The sequence below is a fragment of the Macaca thibetana genome, chromosome 16, assembly GCF_024542745.1.
Source record: "Macaca thibetana thibetana isolate TM-01 chromosome 16, ASM2454274v1, whole genome shotgun sequence".
Taxonomy (NCBI): Eukaryota; Metazoa; Chordata; class Mammalia; order Primates; family Cercopithecidae; genus Macaca; species Macaca thibetana.
The window spans coordinates 74,005,336-74,024,799 of NC_065593.1; the positions used below are offsets into that span (position 1 = coordinate 74,005,336).

Genomic DNA, 19,464 nt, shown 5'->3' on the forward strand with positions numbered 1-19,464 from the left:
GCATTACCGAAGGAGCAGGGCAGAGGTGTTTTCCATGTGTGAATTGTTTACAAGCCAAAACCAAAATAAACATTGGCCCTGTCACCAACTTGTAGTTTATTGAAATGGAGTAGGTCCCCTAAGAATAGTGCACAAGGAGGCCGAGCACAGTGGCTCATGCCTGGAATCTCAGCACTTTGAGAGGCTGAGGCGGGCCGATCACTTGAGGTCAGGAGTTCAAGACCAGCCTGGCCAGCATGGCAAAAACCCATCTCTACTAAAAATACAAAAATTATCCGGGCACGGTGGTGCATGCCTGTAATCCCAGCTACTTGGGAGGCTGAGCCAGGGGAATCACTTGAACCTGGGAGACAGAGGTTGCAGTGAGTGGAGACGGCGCCACTGCACTCCAGCCTGGGTGACACAGCGAGACTCAGTCTCAAAAAAAAAAAAAGTACACAAGGGAGTGACGCGGGCATCGGCCTCCCTCTGAGCATGGTGGCTGCTGCAGGTCAGACGTCACTGCTAGGTGAGCTTCCATGGGTCCTGCTGTGACTCATTATTGCGTGTTTTGCTCTTCATGGTTCTACAAGTTATGTTTATCCTCAGTATACAAATATCACAAACTGATTTTAATCAGGTTTCTAAGTTGGTCTAATTAAGTATGAGAAATTTAAAATACTGTATACCTGTACCTAAAGTGAATGACCACCCTAAAATAGTATTGCTTCTAATTTTTAGCCTCTATGAAAGATTCCACTTAATAGGTTGTGTGTGTGTGTGTGTGTGTGTGTGTGTGTAACAGTGCAAATGTTGTTAAAACTCATATCCTTCTTAAATTATAGATGTACAAGTGAAAATAATAAATATTTTTTTGCTTTCTAGCACATTATAGTGGGACAGCAATTTTAGTCAATCCTATAAAAGATACCAACTCAGAATATGTCATGTTATTCCCCACTCCATTGCCCTGGAGTTGTGATTCCTCCGTAATTCATCGGGCTTCTACATTTGGTTCCCTGGACATTCTCCCAAGCTTGTTCAACCATTAGCCTTCTGGAGTTCTGGGTTTAAGTACTGTCAGATCGGATTTAAATCATGTGTTAAGGCTTGGTGGGTCCATCATTGTCCTCAATTTAAGAAGCTTTATAGAGGTCATGACATTGCTACAAAGAAGGTGGCACTAATCCCTCACTTTATAAAAGGGAATGCTGTGGTGTGCATTACACCAAAAGACCCAGCCCCACCATCACCACAGCCCAGAGAGCCAGCAATGTGTTCATTTCCTCCACCCTCCCTGCATACTTCCAGGGATGGGTAGTACAAAACCAGATGTAAACTATTTTTCAAATACTCCTCTGACTTAGCATTAAGTTTCCTTTAGACCAGATGCCAGTGTTTAAATAATATCCTGAAGGATCCAAAGAGAAGGAATGACTCATTGTGTTTCATTCATATAAAATCTGAAATACGGAGGGAAAGAGTACGAAGGAACCAAGTACCTTGAGTATGCCTTGCTGGAGTATAATAATTTGAAAAGAATACTGCCTCACTGATAAATGAAAAGAATACTGCCTCACTGATGAATGAGTGCCCAAAAGTGAAGTGTTGTTTTTTTAAATTTAATTATCAATTGAACTTTCCATTATTTGTTATTAGTGCTCTTTAGGAAAAATTAAAAGCAAACCATTATGATTTCTTTTGCAAAGCAATTTGGTTATGTTTTCAGGAAATTGGGCAACGCTTGCTTTAAAGTGGCTCTGTCCTTTAATCACTTCCATTTACTTATTTTATTGATTTATACCTTGTTCTCTGCAATTCCTACTTTGATGGCTTGCATCAATTAAGACGTACAGCAAATAACAAAACTCTTTGTCTTTGTGTAAAGTTATTTCTCTGGTGCTGCCTAAGTTTTACCAAAGGCTTCACCCAGCACAAGAGACTAATGAACCCTAGATTACAGCAGGGTCACTCATCAGCAGATCACCAGTAATGTTGGCTACTAAGCATGTGGGTGTCCCATGAGATAGACATTGTATGAAAAAGGCCCCCACACTATGTAAAACAGAGACCAGTTAAAGGTTGCCCAGCAATGGAGAAGGTCCATCGAGGTTAAATAGCATGAATTTGTAGATGACCCTAATGAAACAGAAGCGTGTATTTTATTATTGCTATTTACTTTCTGTAGCAACAGAGGGTAGCCTGGGGATAAAGCGTGCAGGTGTCAGGGAGCTCCCAGAGTTCAGGTTTGGCCCAAAAAACCCGGCAACATAAGTTTTTGTGTATAAATTGTAGGTTAAGCCACCAAGAGACTACACGAGGAAACTAACTCAATTCAGAAAGTAGGCAAGTTTTGAGTGATCACAGTTGAAATGCAGGTAAACAGTGAGGTAGGCAAGGTATTTGGACATGTGGAAGTTGGTTTGGGAGCTGGGGCAGGTGTCAGTACCCAGAGCAATCCAGTCTAGCCAGTAGGGTGTGGCAGAGTTCAAATCGAGTGGCCTTCACTACCTTGCTGGGGGACTGCTGGGGCCAGCTTATAGGGTGCAAAGTCTAGGTCCTTGGCAGGGAATCTCAGCCCCAGTAAAATAGTTTATTAGAAATAACTGGTTGGAGAACAAATGGTTTAACCAATAAGAAGAATGTGTTGCTTCATGTAAACTGAGAAGTAGCATTGGCTTCAGGGGAGGCTTAGTCTAATAGCTCAAATTATGTGACCAAAAGCCAATTATTCTCTCTCCATTTTTTAACTCTGTTCCCTTATTGTTGGCTCCATTCTCCACAAATTGTCTTTTTCATGGTTGCAAGATACTTGCTATCAGTTCCTTAGCCTATGTTTCCAGGCTCGTATTGGAAGGAAAGAGAAAGTTCTGTTCCACAGAACTTCCCGCAGTATCCTAGGCTCGTCTTTCATCTGCCCTGTGCTCTAATTCTAGCAAGGACCTGCAGCAGTAGGCAGGAGGGAACGGCAGAAGCCCATGCATATGAACTGGGTTAATGAAGCATACCCTTGAGTTGATCCTGAGACCCCGATACTGGGTCTGCAATAGCAAGAAGAATTCAGTTGTCTCCAGCTGATGGACTGAGGCTCCTATATGTACCTCCTGTCCTGACCTGCATTGTCTTAGCAGTTTGGTGTAGGGCTCAGCTTGCCAATGGAAAGGAGGCCAATGACACAGCAAAGTGGGGGTGAAAAAAAATCTATGGTCTGGAAAAAAAGGCATTAAAATTGAGGTGGTGTTATGGGCTGAATGTTAATACCTCTCACCCCACCAAAATATTGAAGCTCTAAGCTCCAGTGTGATGGTATTGGAGATGGGGCCTTTGGAAGGTAATTGGGCCTTTGGAAGATCATGAGAGTAGGGCCTTCATGGTGATATTAATGCCCTTACAAAAAGAGACGTAAGAGAAATCTTGCACTCTCTCTGCCACGTCAGGATACAGTAAGGAGGCAGCCATCTGCAAGTCAGGAGAGCCCTCACCTAAACCAGACCATGCTGGTACCCTGATCTTGGATTTCCCAGCCTCTAGAACTATGAGGAATAAATGTTTGTTGTTTAAGCCACCCAATCTACAGTGTTTTGTTATAGCAGCCTGAGCTGACTAAGACAAGTGGAAACCAGGAAACCAAAGATACCAAAGATAGTTCAGTGGGGACGCTGAGTGTTATCAGGATTGAGAGGAAGACGGCTGGAAACCTTGGCATTCATTGTCTTGGGCTCTACCTGCTGCATCAGTCACATCTTGTAACTATGTCATCACCAAGTCATGTTATTTCTAACTCCAAAATGTCACTTTAGTTCTCTTCATCTTCTCCGTTCTCCCCATGGACATCTTTGTTTGACTCCTAATCACCTTGGATTTGGACAAAATGGTCTCTTCCTAGCTGCGTCACATCTGGGCAATCTTCCTAAAATACCATTGTCATCATGTTATTCCCCTGCTCAGAAAAACAACTGCCTCACACTCACTTATTGGATCTCTCTGCCAGACATTTAAGTTCTCTTAAAACTTAATTAATGGACTGTCCAATATTATTTCTAAGCATTCCCCAGCATCTCCCGTCAAGCCCTCAGCCAAGTGCGGGTGCTCAGCTCTCACACCAGCCATACTCATTTTCGCCTTGGCTCATGCTTTTTCCTTCACCTGGAATTTCCTTTTGCCAAACTTCTGCCTGTCCAGCTGCTACTCAGCTTTGGGAGCATAGCTCAAGACTCACCTCCCACAGACCTTCCCGAGCAATGCCAGGCCCAAAGATCTTTTTCTTTCCCCAAATGTCTATTATACTGAGTTTCCCTGTAGCTGGATGTGTAATTTTTGTTGTTGTTGTTGTTGTTGTTGTTGTTGTTTGAGACAGAGTCTCGCTCTGTTGCCCAGACTGGAGTGCAGTGGTGCAATCTCGGCTCACTGCAAGCTCCGCCTCCCAGGTTCACGCCATTTTCCTGCCTCAGCCTCCCCAGTAGCTGGGACTACAGGCGCCCACCATCACCACGCCTGGCTAATTTTTTGTATTTTTAGTAGAGACGGGGTTTCACCGTATTAGCCAAGATAGTCTCGATCTCCTGACCTCGTGATCTGCCTGCCTCGGCCTTGTATAATGTTTATAGGTTAATTTTGCCTTCCCCCAAAACTGTTACTTCCTTGAAGACAGGGTTTGATTCTTCCTTTGGGTCCTCCACAGAACAGAGGCTACTTCTGGTCAACTCTTAGGCGTTCAGCATTGATCAGGGAGGCAAAGGAGGAAGCTGGCATAAAATGCAGATGTCTAGTTCTATGCTGGGTTGTGGGCTGGGTTTCCTACGCAGCTCCACCATCCTAGCACTTTCTCACCTAACTACCCACCAGTCTCTACCATTCGATTGGCTCAGAATAGTTTAAATTAAGAAATATAGGGAGCTCCTACCTTCTACTGGCCACCCCACTTTTTCTCTCAGACTTCTTATGGTTGCCATATGTGATCCACAAACTAAGTTGAGCTATACCATGTGTAGACTAAATAAAAAAATCTCAGACAAGTCTTTTGAAAGTTCTCATTCCATCAAACATCTACTTTGCCTTAAGGGACATTTAAAATATATATTAACCTAAGTTTATAATACAACAGCCCTTATATTTCCAAGATTACTGGATATGACAAAGATCACATAAGATTACTGGATATGACAAAGATCACATAAGCCGCCTTTAGTACAGGGATTTGGTCTCACCTGTCTTGGTGTTTTAAAGCTTCCTAAGGAACATAAAAAAGCAAGATTAATTCAGCTCATCAAAATGAAGGAGAAGAAAAGAGTTTTCTCAAAGCTGGATGAAAAAAGTTAACATCATGCAAGATAAAATAGTATCCTTAACCCTAAAATCTTAGCCTCTGCTGCCGACGTCAGTTTTAAATACATGTGCAAGATAAAGAGGGAATGAAATTGCTGTAGAGACCTAAGTTTCCAACTTGGGCACTCAAGCTACACAGAAAGATCCTTCAGATGGGAGCCTCTTATGGTTGGAAATAAAGCAAAAACACACCCTCTAGAACTCTATTTGAATAAGAAAAGATGCCCTTTCTGTTTGTTTCCACTTATAAATGAAGTTGGGATTTTTACCATAATATGTTTTACCATGTGGGCCAATAAACATGAAGAGTGGCATTCATCATAATATCCACATATGTTTAGGATTTTTTTTTCTCATTTTAAATCGTGAATTTTTTCTGCCATTTGAAGTACAGAAAAAAGCTGTCCCAATGAGGACCCCGCGGCCCTCAGCCACCAGTGATTATTGAGAGCTTTTTTCTTTGTCTTTTTACTCTTTACCATGAATTCTTTTCAGACATCATCAGAATATGATTTCTACATTTCAGTACATTTTTAATATTAAAGAAATGCCTTCAACGGAAAGAACAAAATCTTCTGCTCTTTATTTGACCTTTTTTGGTTTGATGTGATTTAGAAAAAGATCTGGGCAACAGTTTTATAAAGAATGCACGGAGACATTCCTGAAAGAGCACACTAGTGAAAATAATCATGAAAAAAAGATTAGAAGATGAAGCCTCTTGCTCAATCTAACATAACTATTGCTCTCCCGGTACCATTTCTTAAGGTTGCACTGGTTTTGTCTAAGTCAGTAACAGTGTACTTATCTTTTTCATATTCTTATGTAAGTGTTTCTAACAGAAATTGTACTTTCATTTATGTCTAAGTGGACCAAGCCAAGTTAATATTCGTTACCACCAGGCTAGGCAACATGGCGAAACCCTGTCTCTATAAAAACTACAGAACTTAGTCAGGCGTAGTAGTGCCGACCTGTGGTCCCAGCTACTCAGGAGGCCAAGGTGGGAGGATCATCTGAGCTCATGAAGTTGAGGCTGCAGTGAGTCATGACTACATCACTGCACTCTAGCCTGGGTGATAGAGTAAGACCCTATCTCAAAAAAATGTTTTTAATAAATAAACATATATATATGTGTGTGTGTGTATATATATATTCATTACCAGTTTATCTGCTGTGTAAAAAAAAATATAGACATCAATCTCTCTTGAAAGATGGAAAGTGAACTACTAACTGGCTGCCGTTTCTCCATCTTACCCAGAGCAGGTATAACGCCGATTAAGTGAGCCCAGGTCTACGTGGTTGGATATGTTCTGCTTCATGCAAACTCCAGCCTACATAATAGGTTAGCAAAAATGTCTTTACATTGGCAAAGACAGTCCATGTAATGGTCTCAAACTTCAAAAGAATAATGATTTAATCTTATATAATTTTGAAATAGCATTGCTCTCTGGTTCAACATAGAACTTGCTCTCAGGGAACCCACAGTCCAATAGGAGAAAGCAGTGTGCAAATCCATAGTTACAATAGTATCTGATAATGAAGTACAAGCGGAGGCTCTCGGGTGAGGAAGACCTCACACAGGTCCTGACTCAGGTACCAAGTAGCTATGTGACTATGGATAAGCCTATTTCTTCTTATGTAAACAGCCATAAAAGTACCATATAGCATTCGTAGAAGGTTAAATGAAATATAATATATGCAAAAGAGTACAATATGGTGCCTAGCACATAGAAAACACTCCGTAAGTGGCAACCAATAACTGTTAGATGAACATAATACCAAAGCATTTTAGTGGAGAGGTTGGTTACCATGACCGGAGGTTGAGGGAGAGTGTCATGGAGAAGGTCCTATGTGAGAATGGAGAGTGGTTCTCTAGCCAGTTCAGAGGAAGGAAGGATGCAGAGGAGCACAGAACACCATGTGCAAAGGCATGAGTCACAACATGACGTGGGACTTTTGGGGAAAATGCCAAGTCATTACTGGAGCACAAGGTCCTGGAAAATTAGTCTAAGATCATATGAGAAGGTTCTTAGATGATCCATGCAAAGGAGGTTGTCTTTAATCTACAGATAAAAGAAATCACAGAACTGTTTTTATATGGGAGTGGAGTTAGGGTGAGATGATCAGATCTGCATTTTAGAGAAACATGCAACAGTTTGGAGAATCAGCTGGAGAAGAAAAAACTAAAAGCATGATGATGACATTAGGTTTTTCTTCCTGTAACAGAAATCAAGGTATGTCCAGGCGGCACTTTGGGAGGCCAAAGCAGGTGGATTGCTTGAGCTCACCTCAAGTGGGTGAATTGCCGAGCCTGGACTGGGCAACGTGACAAAAACCTTGTTTTTACAAAAAAAAAAAAAAAATACAAAAATCAGCAGGGCATGGTGGTATATGCCTGTAGTCCCAGCTCCTTGGGAGGCTGAGGTGGAAGGATCACCTAAGACCAGGAGGTGGAGGCTGAAGTGAGCTGTGGTTGCATCACTGCACTCCAGCCTGGGTGACAGAGTGAGAACGTGTCTGAAAAAGAAAGAAATGAGAAGAAAGAGGGGAGGGAAAGGAAGGGGAGGGAAGGGAGTGGAGGGGAGGGGAAATCAAGATATATTAATCTCCAATCAGAAACCTTGAGTTAGTTTTTCCATTGTCTTCAGAATAAAGCCCAGGTACCTTGGCATAAGCTTCAAAGTCCTAACCACCTTGTCTCCACCTATCTCACTTATCCCCTGCCCACCCCATGACCTCCACCCATACTCTACCCTGTGACAGTCCTGAAGCATGCCACACATAGTCACCCCTATGCTTCCTGCCCTTTCCCAGGCTAGCCGTTTTTTCTTCCTCTCATCCATCTTGAAAGTTCCTACTTGTTCTTCAATGTTCCAGTCAAATCTCATCACCTCTGTAAAGGCCTCCATTATCCTGCATCAGTAATATAGGAGTTACTGATGTCTCCTGTTCCCTTCCCGGCCTATTATATGTCAGTTATGTATTTCTGAAGCTCCTTTTTACTCCTCATGTAAAAAGTATAAGCTTTTTTCTTTCAGAAAGCCTAAAGGAAGTCTTTTGATGATGTCACACTCCCTAAGTTTTAATTGAACAAAAATTTCTTTTCTCTCCGCTGTGTAAAGGTGAAAACTCCTGAATGGAGTCAGTGTTTACAATGGTGTTAAGAAATGTTCTGCTGTGAGGTTGTGGGGTCTCGGTTCCCTTTAGCTGGAAGGTGGGGGGATTTATGCACAAAATCCTCATTAATGTTCGTTCGAACTGCCTAAGTAAATCTGGGGTACACCGGTGGGACAACGGCTGCTTTTGTCTTCCTGATTTGTGTTTTGTATAGAATACCATATCTGGCAACTCATACCTTCTCAAACATAAGGAGATAATTGGTACTTTGAGGGAGAGGTTTAGCTTATTTATAATTGTCGAGAGTTTAAATATGCAGAAAAGAAAGAGCAGTCATAGCTTGCCTCTTTTGAAAAATACCCTCAAACCAGGTCAGAACTCTGTCTAAATCAGATACTTTGAACGATATTTAACTGACGGTTAGATGCGGATATTTTATTTTAAGTTTTGCTTTAAAATAGGAAGCTATATGTTTATCAACAAATTAATTTCTTCTTAAACTCCTCTATTTGTAGCACTGCTGCTCACCAAAATCTCTCGTGATTAATCTGCTGTCTAGACCACTCTATTTCCTATGCGGTGGTGATAGTCAAGGCAGGGGATAGAAATGGCCTGATCTTTCTTTTTTTTTTTTTTTTTTTTTTTTTTTTTTGAGATGGAGTCTCACTCTGTCACCCAGGCTGGAGTGCAGTGGTGCGATCTCAGCTCACTGCAGCCGAAATGGCCTGGTCTTCTTGCTTATTTTCCTTGATCTCGGCAGCACCTAACACCTACTTTCCCTCCTACCCTTGGGAACCCCAAAGCCTTGCTCCCCACTCTCCTAACTTTCATCTCATCTCTAGGGCCATTTCTGGTCATTCCCTGCTTCTGCTTCCTTCTCCTGCATCCTAAATGTGGAAGTCCCTTATAGATGAGCCTTGGCTCCTGGGACATTCCTGTTCTCCCCTTTCCCCTTCAGAGAGCTCTTCCATTCCCAGGGCTGCAGCTTCTTCTTCTGGCCTGTGATTCTTGGGTCTCTAGTCCTGCTTTTCTCCTGAGCTCCACTCGCATATTTCCTCATGAATGTCTCCTCTGCTTCTCAAACTAAGTACATGCAAACCCCCAAACATACCTTGTGTCCTACACACACCCAGACCAACTCCCTGTACTGTACCCATTGCCTTGTCTCTGCAGGGACATCACCCTTCTTCTAGGCACATGGCTGAAGCATATATTCTCATATAACTCATCTCTTGTTTCTATTCTACGAAGACAGGTAATTAATCAGCTTCTATTTTATGACCTTCCCATAGCCGTCACCTGAGATCAGATTAGGAGTTCTTCACTTTCCTAGATCACTCCAGCAGCTCCCAGCTGCCCCCCTGAATCCCAGAATCTCCTGTCCTGAGATTTCATCACAATGCTTCCAGATCAATCCTCTTCCCTTCTCCACCTCCCAGTAATAAATGGGCACAGTACAGGGTTAGATGTCAGGTTTCAATCGTGGTTCCAGCAGTTAACACACTGTGAACCTATTTCCTTCTCGATGAAGTAAGTAGATAATGTCTGTCTTCCAAATTGTGTGTAAGAATTAACTAGAATCATCACAGCATGTAAAAGATTATGCATCAATTGTTTAATACAGTATCTGGCACATATAAGGTGTTCATAATGTGGGGTTTTCTTTGCTTTTTCTATTTTTTACTACATTCCATCTCAATTTGTTGATATAACCTTTACTACCTTCCATAATTTCAAGGTGCCACCTACCTATTCAGCAACAACTTTGTTCAGCCGTTTACTCATTAAAGCAATATTTACTAAGCATTTGCTATGTTCCGAGTGCTCCAACCTTACTTCTGTGTACAAATTGTAAATATCAGGGAGACTCCAAAACCCCCATGAGCCTCCCTAAGTATCAGCCTTATTCTGTAGGTCTTCTTGGGTCTTTTATTAGCAAAGTCAGTTATAAACCTCAAGAGTCTTTCTCCACCTACCCTTTGGTTGGGGTTTTGGTCCTTTGTTGATGAAAACTACCTTTTTTAGGAAGTCTAGCCCCAACCAAAAAGGCCTAGTCACCCTCTTTCTGAGAGGAAAGTCAGACATGATAAACAGAAGTGAAAAACACCCTATCCCTCCCCCAGGTTTTCCCCAAACGCTTTCAGGGATGTACCTTGCAACACAGAGAAGGTGCTTCCTTCCAACTTGTTTAAACTTGGTCCTCCAAATATTCACGTTCTTCAACACGTACCTGTCCAGACTTTCTACATTCAGCCTTTCTCATCCCATGCCTGTAGAATTGCTGAACTGTTCAAACTGCTTTAGGACCTGTACCAGCTCTTCTTTGAAAGAGTGGAGTATTCATAGTATATATCAACCTAAGGAAAGAAAACATATTAGGAATGTTATTAGTAAGAAGAAAAACATTAGAAATGAGACCAAAATTATATATTCTAGCAAGAAAGGAGCTGGCATTTGGTTTTAGAAGAAAAGAGGTGTGAGTCATTGACTATCTCAACCATATAAAAAGTCTGATAGTGAGTAAACCAGAGAAGCACAGAGGAGGAAGGAACATGACGAAACCAACTCCCCTCCTTCGGGGTGAATCTCTAAGATCCCCTTTGATCTCAGCAGCCCTGTAGGCCCTGGTGTTTGCCTCCGACTTTCTCAGCTTTGAAGCCAGCCTACTTATTAATAGCCACTGTGCTGATTAAGAACTGCAATACTGAGATGACAGAATCTTCTCTTTGTCTTTAGGGAAAGCATGTGTGATGAGCTTACTCTAGACATTCTGAAGACCTTGTCATTTTGAGACAAAGACTGACTTAACACCAAAGGTTGTAAGCTCTGTCTGATTCGTTCATTCATCAGCAAATATTTATTGTGTTGAGTTGCTACCATGTGCCAGACACCATGCTAAATGCTGAGGCCGTAGCAGTCAGCAAAGCGAACACAGTCCCTACCTAGTGGAGCTCAGTCTAGTTGCAGGGGTCAACCAACTTTCTATAAAGGGCCAGATAACAAATGTTTCAGGGCTTGTGAGCCATAAGGTCTCTGTCAAGACTACTCAATACTGCCATTGTCATGAGAAAGCAATCACAGACAATAAGTAAACAAATGAGCATGGCTGTGTTACAGGAAATCTTTATTTACAAAAACAAGCAGTGTGCCAAATTTGGTCTGCAGGCTGAAGTCTGTTGACCCCTGGTCTAACAGATGCGACACACATAAATGTAAGTGAATATTTTGCATATTCCATGTTGTGTCAATTCAGACCGTTTGGGTTGCCAGGGACAGAAAATCTAACCCAAGCTGAAAAATCCAAGGACAGGGCTAACTTTAGGTACGGATGGATGAAGGGCTCAGTTTATTTTTCTCCACTTCTCAGTTCTTCCCCTGGATTGCCAAAACCCTCAGTTCACTTCTTACTCCGTGGTAGCAAGACGGTTGTCACAATTCCAGAATGACATCCACGGGGAAAGTCTGGTGGATGAGTCAGTCTGCATCCTTTGACTATCAGTGACTCTGATTACCTGGACTTGAATCATGTTCCCAGGCCCTAAATAGTTATGGCTCCAGATAATGTGATGTGATGATTGCCTTAGGGTCCTGTCACATACTCTACCCGTGACCCTTGGGTGGGACAGAGAATGGGAGAGGGGTAGATTCCAGTTACCAGAAAACTGGTGGATAATGCTGGAGTAAATGCTGGAATGAATGCTGCTGAATAAAATCTCCGCTACATGTGTCTTGTGAAATTCTAAATGAGTACCTCCCAAGGCCACATTTATTAATAGGAGCTCTGTAATATGGTTTCAGCTTTGCCATCTCCATCAGGAAGTAAAGGGTACTGCTGATATGCAAAATACTGTCCAAAATTTTAATATTCACATGTTTATTTTATATCACAACCTCAATTTTTTTCCCTGTTACCAGCATTTTATTCAGTTTAGTCTATGCTAGAATATAAATACATAACAATATGTCCTTTCTTGTCATGGGTAGTCTTTTACATAACTAAAATTTGTGGCTAGCAGTTTATATAACAAAAGAAAGCTAAATCTGCCAATTATCAGAAAAGAAGCAAGGTTATAGGAAAATAATACATTTTATATGAATTATAAAGGACAGTTACAATGAAAATCCATTACTCTCCTCTCAACCCAATTTTACAAAATGAAGTCAATATGTATTATTCTGTGAATTGCTAGGAGTACATAAACACTGTGGCCCATTCAAAAGACAGCAGTCAAAGACAAAATGTTATCTTCATGTCATGTACAGTTCTTAGTTCTTTACTGGAGCTGAGCTTCCTTTCATAGTCTTCTTTAGGTGGTGGTAATTTGGCAAGATTTTCATCAAGAAATCCAGCTGTAGTGTCCGGGGCTGCGGTCGCTCAGCCTGCACCCGACGAAGGCAGTCTGCACCATAGATCACCATATTCTCAGGGATGACTTTAAAAGTATCTAGGTTACAGCAAGCCCCAGTGAGGCAGCCACTTGTCAATATTCCATTTCTGCCTACATATGCTTTTAATTCAATGACATTATTGTCTCCCATTTTCATGGCTTGGGAATGACAACCAACTTCAAGCACATTATTGGTGCCAATGATCATAGGTTTTGGTTCTGGATCCTCAGTGTCAGGAGTGATATTATCCGAGGGAGCATTTATGATAAGGGCCTATTCTTCTATTAGGTTCCCTTTGCCAATCACTATTGGCCCGGCTTCCGCAATAATTCGTGCTTTAGGATGGATCACTGTCTGAGCTCCTCTTCTGAGTCTTTGCTGCCATGGTACGGCCCCAGTGACAACCTCAATCTTATTCAGAATTTAAGTCTTTGATTCATGAACAAATTCAGACAGTTTATTAGTAAGTTTCTGGTCTTCGACTGTCTTACCCATTTTCTGTCTTTTCTCTGTGTGTGAATCCTTAGAGGTAGACTTAACAGACCCCTGTTTTCTTTTTGGTGTCAGGGAATCTTTTGAACTACCTGAAGCTGGATTTAGAGCATCTAAACCTAATTAAAGTGCTAGGTTTGAACCGTTCACTCATGCTAAAGCCAACTTTCTCTCCATGGGATCAGAAAATGGCCCTGAAAATATAACCCTTTCCAGAAACTAGTTCATGCCACCCTTCAAACAATAGAGGTCGGCAACTGCTTCCTGCATCGCCACCCCCTTGCCTTGGAGTCCCAGGCCCGTTAAGCAGCAGGCTTCACTCCCTTGCGGTGGAACGGTTCATATGAACAGGGAACGGAGGACTCCTATTGCGCTGCGTGCTTACTTTGAGAAGACGCCAGTTAGAATAAAGAACCTGAAGAGGAAATGGTATTGAAGAAAGGGGGGAAATGAATATTTTTAAGATCGTTAAGAAAATTGCAGTTGTTTTTACATTTTCACTTTATATTTCAGAATCAAAGCACACGAGCTCTGCAGCAGAGCACCTTTCTTAAAATGGATTTTTCTTGGCAGTTGCTGTGGCAACACATGGTACCTTAACCCCAATAAAAATGGAATTTCTTAGAAGGCGGTGCATTTTCTCACCTGTACTACAGCATTTTTTTTGGCATCATCTTTTACTAGTATTTCTTTCATTCCTATTCTTTTTTTTTTTTTCTTTTTGATGGAGTCTCGCTCTGTTGCCAGGCTGGAGTGCTGTGGCACAATCTCGGCTCACTGCAACCTCTACCTCCTGGGTTCAAGTGATTCTCCTGCCTCAGCCTCCCAAGTAGCTGGGACTACAGGTGCGCACCACCACGCCTGGCTTATTTTTGTATTTTTCGTAGAGATGGGGTTTCACCATGTTGGCCAGGCTGGTCTCGATCTCCTGACCTCATGATCCACCCACCTCAGCCTCCCAAAGTACTGGGATTACAGGCATGAGCCACCACGCCCCGACCTCATTCTTATTCTTGAAACCAAAATATACTCATTCCCCTAAAAAGCCTATGCAAAAACACTGGCTGCATAGAGGCCCATCCTTCAGAAACATCCTCCACATTCCTGTTTATGTTACATCTGATCCCTCCCAGCAAGCCTCCTTCCTGTGCCCAGTTCCTGCCCACCTCCTCTGGCCCTTCGCCACCCCTCAGAAGCCCTGTGTCTTTTTGCTGCACTCTTCTTACACCAGGTGGCCAATTGCAGTACCTGCCCTTGTCCACCCTCCCTCAGACTACATGCCATGCTCCGAAGTCACCTCTCATTCTCCCTCCCCTCCTCCTGCCGGCTTCAGTCTCCCCACCAGTCAGACTCACTTTGCTTAACACATTCTGCTAAGCCCGGCATTCAGAGAACAGGTTCTGAATAAACTAATCCACAATGAGTAGAAGTATATGTTATTTTCCCTTAGTCCTCCTATGTATTGGTGGAAATCCAGTTGGAAAGAGTTTTGAGCTGAGATCCTTCCCTTAAATTAAGTCATTTACAGTGAAGCAATGGTTCCCCACCTGTGGGCCAGAGTTACTGACAAGGATCTGAGAAAATCCGTATGCACACTGCTATACAATGACTGTTTGTGTCCCCTCCCAAATTCATGTGTTGAATCCCTAATCTCAAGTGTGATGGTATTTGGAGGTGGCCTTTGGGAGGTAATTAGATCTAGATGAGGTCATGAAGGTAGGTGCCCCATAATGAGATGAATGCCTTTATAAAAAGAGAAAGAGAGACCAGAGTGCGTCAAGGAAAGGCCATATGAGGAGGTCCACATACACATTGCTATAAACTGGAAGCAGGAGGAGAGCCCTTGCCAAGAACCTGGCCATGTTGGCACGCTGATCTTGGACTTTCAGCCTCCAGAACTGTGAGAAATACATGCTTATTGATTAAGCCGCTCAATCTATGGCATTTGTTATAGCAGCCCAAACTAAGGCACTCACCAGCCATTGTTGGTAGCCTGGATAAACAGGCACTACTGTTTTTCAAATGTATATGGATTGTTTTAAATTATAAAATCTAAATTCATTTAGAATTGATTCTGAATTCATAGGAGCTTTTGGTAAGGTACTTTCTCAATCCACAGATACTAAAAAATATAAAAACATTTCAATGGAGGCCTCAATTAATCACTAATTTAAGCAAATAATTTGCTATAAGGATTTCTAATGTTGCAAATAATTGGAAATAGTAAAGTCTAATGATAGAGAATTGGCTAAATGGAATATGTATAAATATAATTCATACTATATACATAATATAATGAAATATATATAATAAAAATCTCCATTAAGTCATATAATGATAACTAATGTTTACTGAACATTTATTATGTGCAACTCTTATACAAGTTTTACAGGTATTAAATCATCTAATCTTCACAGTGGCCTTGAAAATTATTTTCCTGATAAGGAAACTGAGGCACAGAGAAGTTACTCCTTCTGGGAGCACACAGATTTAAGGGCACAACTCAGACCCAGCTCCAGACACACCAGTTCCAGCGTCTGGGCTCTTAACCCCTACACTTTATTAAATCAAAAGGTTACAAAACAGTCTGTGCTTTCCTACTGGACAGCTCTATTAGGGGATATTACCAGACACCCCTCAGCTCCAGACACTCTACAATGATTGATAAAATATAAAAAGAGATCACATTGTGGTTTTGATTTATTAGGGGATATTACCAGACACCCCTCAGTTCCAGACACTCTACAATGATTGATAAAATATAAAAAGAGATCGCATTGTGGTTTTGATTTGCATTTTCCTGATCATTAGTGATGTTGAGCATTTTTGACCATTTGTATACCACCTTACACTCTCAAGAATGGCCATAATCGACTGGGTGTGGTGGCCCACACCTGTAATCCCAGCACTTTGGCAGGCCAAGACAGGCAGATCACCTGAAGTCAGGAGTTCGGCACCAGCCTGGCAAACATGGTGAAACCCTGTCTCTACTAAAAATATAAAAATGAGTTGGGTGTAGTGGTGGTGCACGCCTTAATCCCAGCTACTCAGGAGGCTGAGGCAGGAGAATCACTTGAACCTGGGAGGCAGAGTTTGTAGTGAGCCGGATCATGCCACCGCACTTCTGCCTGGGTGACAGAATGAGACTTCACCATCTCAAAAAAAAAAAGAAAGAAAAAGAAAAAGAAAGAGGGAGGGAGGGAGGGAGGGAGGGAAGGGAAGGGAAGGGAAGGGAAGAAGGAAAGAAGGAAGGAAAGACCGTAATCAAAAAATAATAGATGTTGCTGTGGATGCAGTGAAAAGGGAGTATGTCTGCACTGATGCTGGGAATGTTAACTAGTACAGCCACAATGGAAAACAGTGTGGACATTTCTTAAGGAGCTAAAAGTAGAACGATCACTTGATCCAGCAATCCCACTACTGGGTATCTCCCCAGAGGGAAAGAGGTGATTATATGGAAAAGGTACTTGCACATGCATGTTTATGGCAGCACAGTTTGCAATTGCAAAAATGTGGAACCAACCCAAATGCCAATTAATCAATGAGTGGATAAAGAAACTGTGGTCAGCCGGGCGCGGTGGCTCAAGCCTGTAATCCCAGCACTTTGGGAGGCCGAGACGGGTGGATCACGAGGTCAGGAGATCGAGACCATCCTGGCTAACACGGTGAAACCCCGTCTCTACTAAAAAATACAAAAAACTAGCCGGGTGAGTTGGTGGGCGCCTGTAGTCCCAGCTACTCGGGAGGCTGAGGCAGGAGAATGGCATGAACCCGGGAGGCGGAGCTTGCAGTGAGCTGAGATCCGGCCACTGGACTCCAGCCCGGGCGACAGAGCGAGACTCCGTCTCAAAAAAAAAAAAAAAAAGAAAGAAACTGTGGTCTACATACAATAGAATACTACTCAGCCATAAAAAGGAATGAATTAATGACATTCACAGCAACCTGAATGGAGTTGGAGACTATTATTCTAAGTGAAGTAACTCGGGAATGGAAAACCAAACATCATATGTTCTCACTCATAAGTGGGAGCTAAGCTATGAGGATGCAAAGGCATGAGAATGACACAATGGACTTTGGGGGCTCAGGGAGAAAGGGTGGGAAGGGGGTGAGGGATAAAAGACTACCAATTGGGTTCAGTGTACACTGCTCGGGCCATGGGTGCACCAAATTCTCACAAACCATCACTGAACTTACTCATGTAACCAAATACCACCTGTTCCCCAAAAACCTCATGGAAATAAAAAATATATACATAAAAAATATATATTTATAGAGCGAGAGAAAGAGAATTAGAAAGATGTATTTTTTTTTAATCTTGGCTCACTGCAACCTCTGCCTCCTGGGTTCAAGCAATTCTCCTGCCTCAGCCTCAGCCTCCCTGAGTAGCTGGGACTACAGTCGCTTGCCACCAGGCCCAGCTAATTTCTTTTTTTTTTTTTTTTTTTTTGGTATTTGCAGTAGAAAAGAGGTTTCACTGTGTTGGCCAGGCTGGTCTTGAACTCTTGCCCACCTTGGCCTCCCAAAGTGCTGGGATTACAGGCATGAGCCACCGCGCCCAGCCGGTATTTGGTATTAAAAGCAAGACGAACATTTCTGTGATGTAGAAACAGAACAGAACCTGAGTGGTGAGTGAGGCCACAGCCTCCAGGTACTGAGCCCAGCAGCAGGCAGAGGCAGCTGGAAGGAAACCTGTTAGGGATGACAGAGGCTAAAAATACTAGAAGTGCTCGTTGCCAGGAAAGTGCCAGGAGCCTGGGTTGCAGCTTGAAAGTAAGGGCTGGTGTGGGGCCCGTTCTTGGTAATGAAGCTGGTGCCTGCCACATTCAAGGCTATTACTTGTCTAAAGGGGAGTCAGTTGGCCCCAACACAGCCTCATCATGAAGGCCTGGCCAAACTCCCTCCCTCTAGGTGCCTAGATCTGCACCCTCCCTGACATCACTACAGAGCAGGGACCCCCAATATCCAGAGGTCCAGATGGACACAGTGGCAAAACCCCACACAACAAGAAAGAAGAATCAGAGAAAAACAAGAACCATCCTAATTCACAGGGCATTGGTGAATGAATTGAAAGAAAGCAAACACGTCTAGTATTCCAGAGGCCAGGTGACTCTGGAGTTGCAGGTTAGGAGGTGAATAGGGCCAGACAGTACAGGGCCTTGTTGGCCATATACAGGATATTAATTTTGATCTTAAAGGTTGAGCAAATTCTGCTTGAAAAGCAAAACCAGCATACCAATATTGCAGTCATCCAGGTGCAAGATGGATGTATTGAATGTATTCTGGACTGGGATGGTTCCAGTGGCAAAATGGAAAGATTCAGGAGATAACATCAATAGAATTCTTACGTAGTTTCCTTTGTTCTCTGCTAAACTGACCCCAGAAATGCTTGTTGGGCTTTGTAAAGTAATATTAGGCACACTTTTTTTTTTTTTTTTTTTTTTTGAGACAGGGTCTCGTTCAGTTGCCCAGGCTAGGTACAGTAGCACAAACATAGCTCACTGCAGCCTGGATCTCCTGGGCTCAAGCGACCCTCCCGCCTCAGACTCTCAGGTAGCTGGGACCACAGATGCATGCCACCACGCCCAGCAGATTTTTTTTTTTCCCAGTAGAAATGAGGTCTCATTATGTTGCCCAGGCTGGTCTTGAACTCCTGAGTTCAAGTGATACTCCTGCCTCAGCCTCCCAAAGTGCTGGAATTAGAGGCATGAGCCACCATACCTGGCCTCAGGCACACTTATTTTCCTGAACTGCTTCACCCTTACCTCAAAATGTGATAATAAATAACTATGCAGAGACATACAAACAACTACTGTAGCATAAGCCAGTGGCAATGCAATAGGAGGTTCCTCTTTTCTCAGCTCATCAAAAGACCATTCTGTGTTGGGTACATTGGAGCTTGCAAGAAAATAACTCGCATTTGAGGCCTGTGCCTAAGCTGATTGCACAGAGCTGTACATTTCAATCTTAGTTTTTGTTTCATTGTAAACAAGATGACATATTTGACATGGTTTTGACATATGGACATGACTAGTTGATACAGTATTTGTTTGTTTGTTTTGAGACAGACTCTCACTCTGTTGCCCAGGCTGGAGTGCAGTGGCGCAATGTTGGCTCACTGCAACCTCCACCTCCTGGCTTCAAGCGATTCTTCTGCCTCAGCCTCCT

General features: G+C 42.6%; 1 protein-coding gene and 1 pseudogene across 17 annotated transcripts in view; one reads left to right on the forward strand and one right to left on the reverse strand.

Moving 5' to 3' along the window:
• CEP112 (centrosomal protein 112) overlaps positions 1-19,464 on the forward strand; it is a 537,631-nt gene that overhangs the window by 498,268 nt on the left and 19,899 nt on the right. The window lies entirely within an intron of this gene.
• On the reverse strand, positions 12,480-16,167 carry LOC126939472 (dynactin subunit 6-like; annotated as a pseudogene).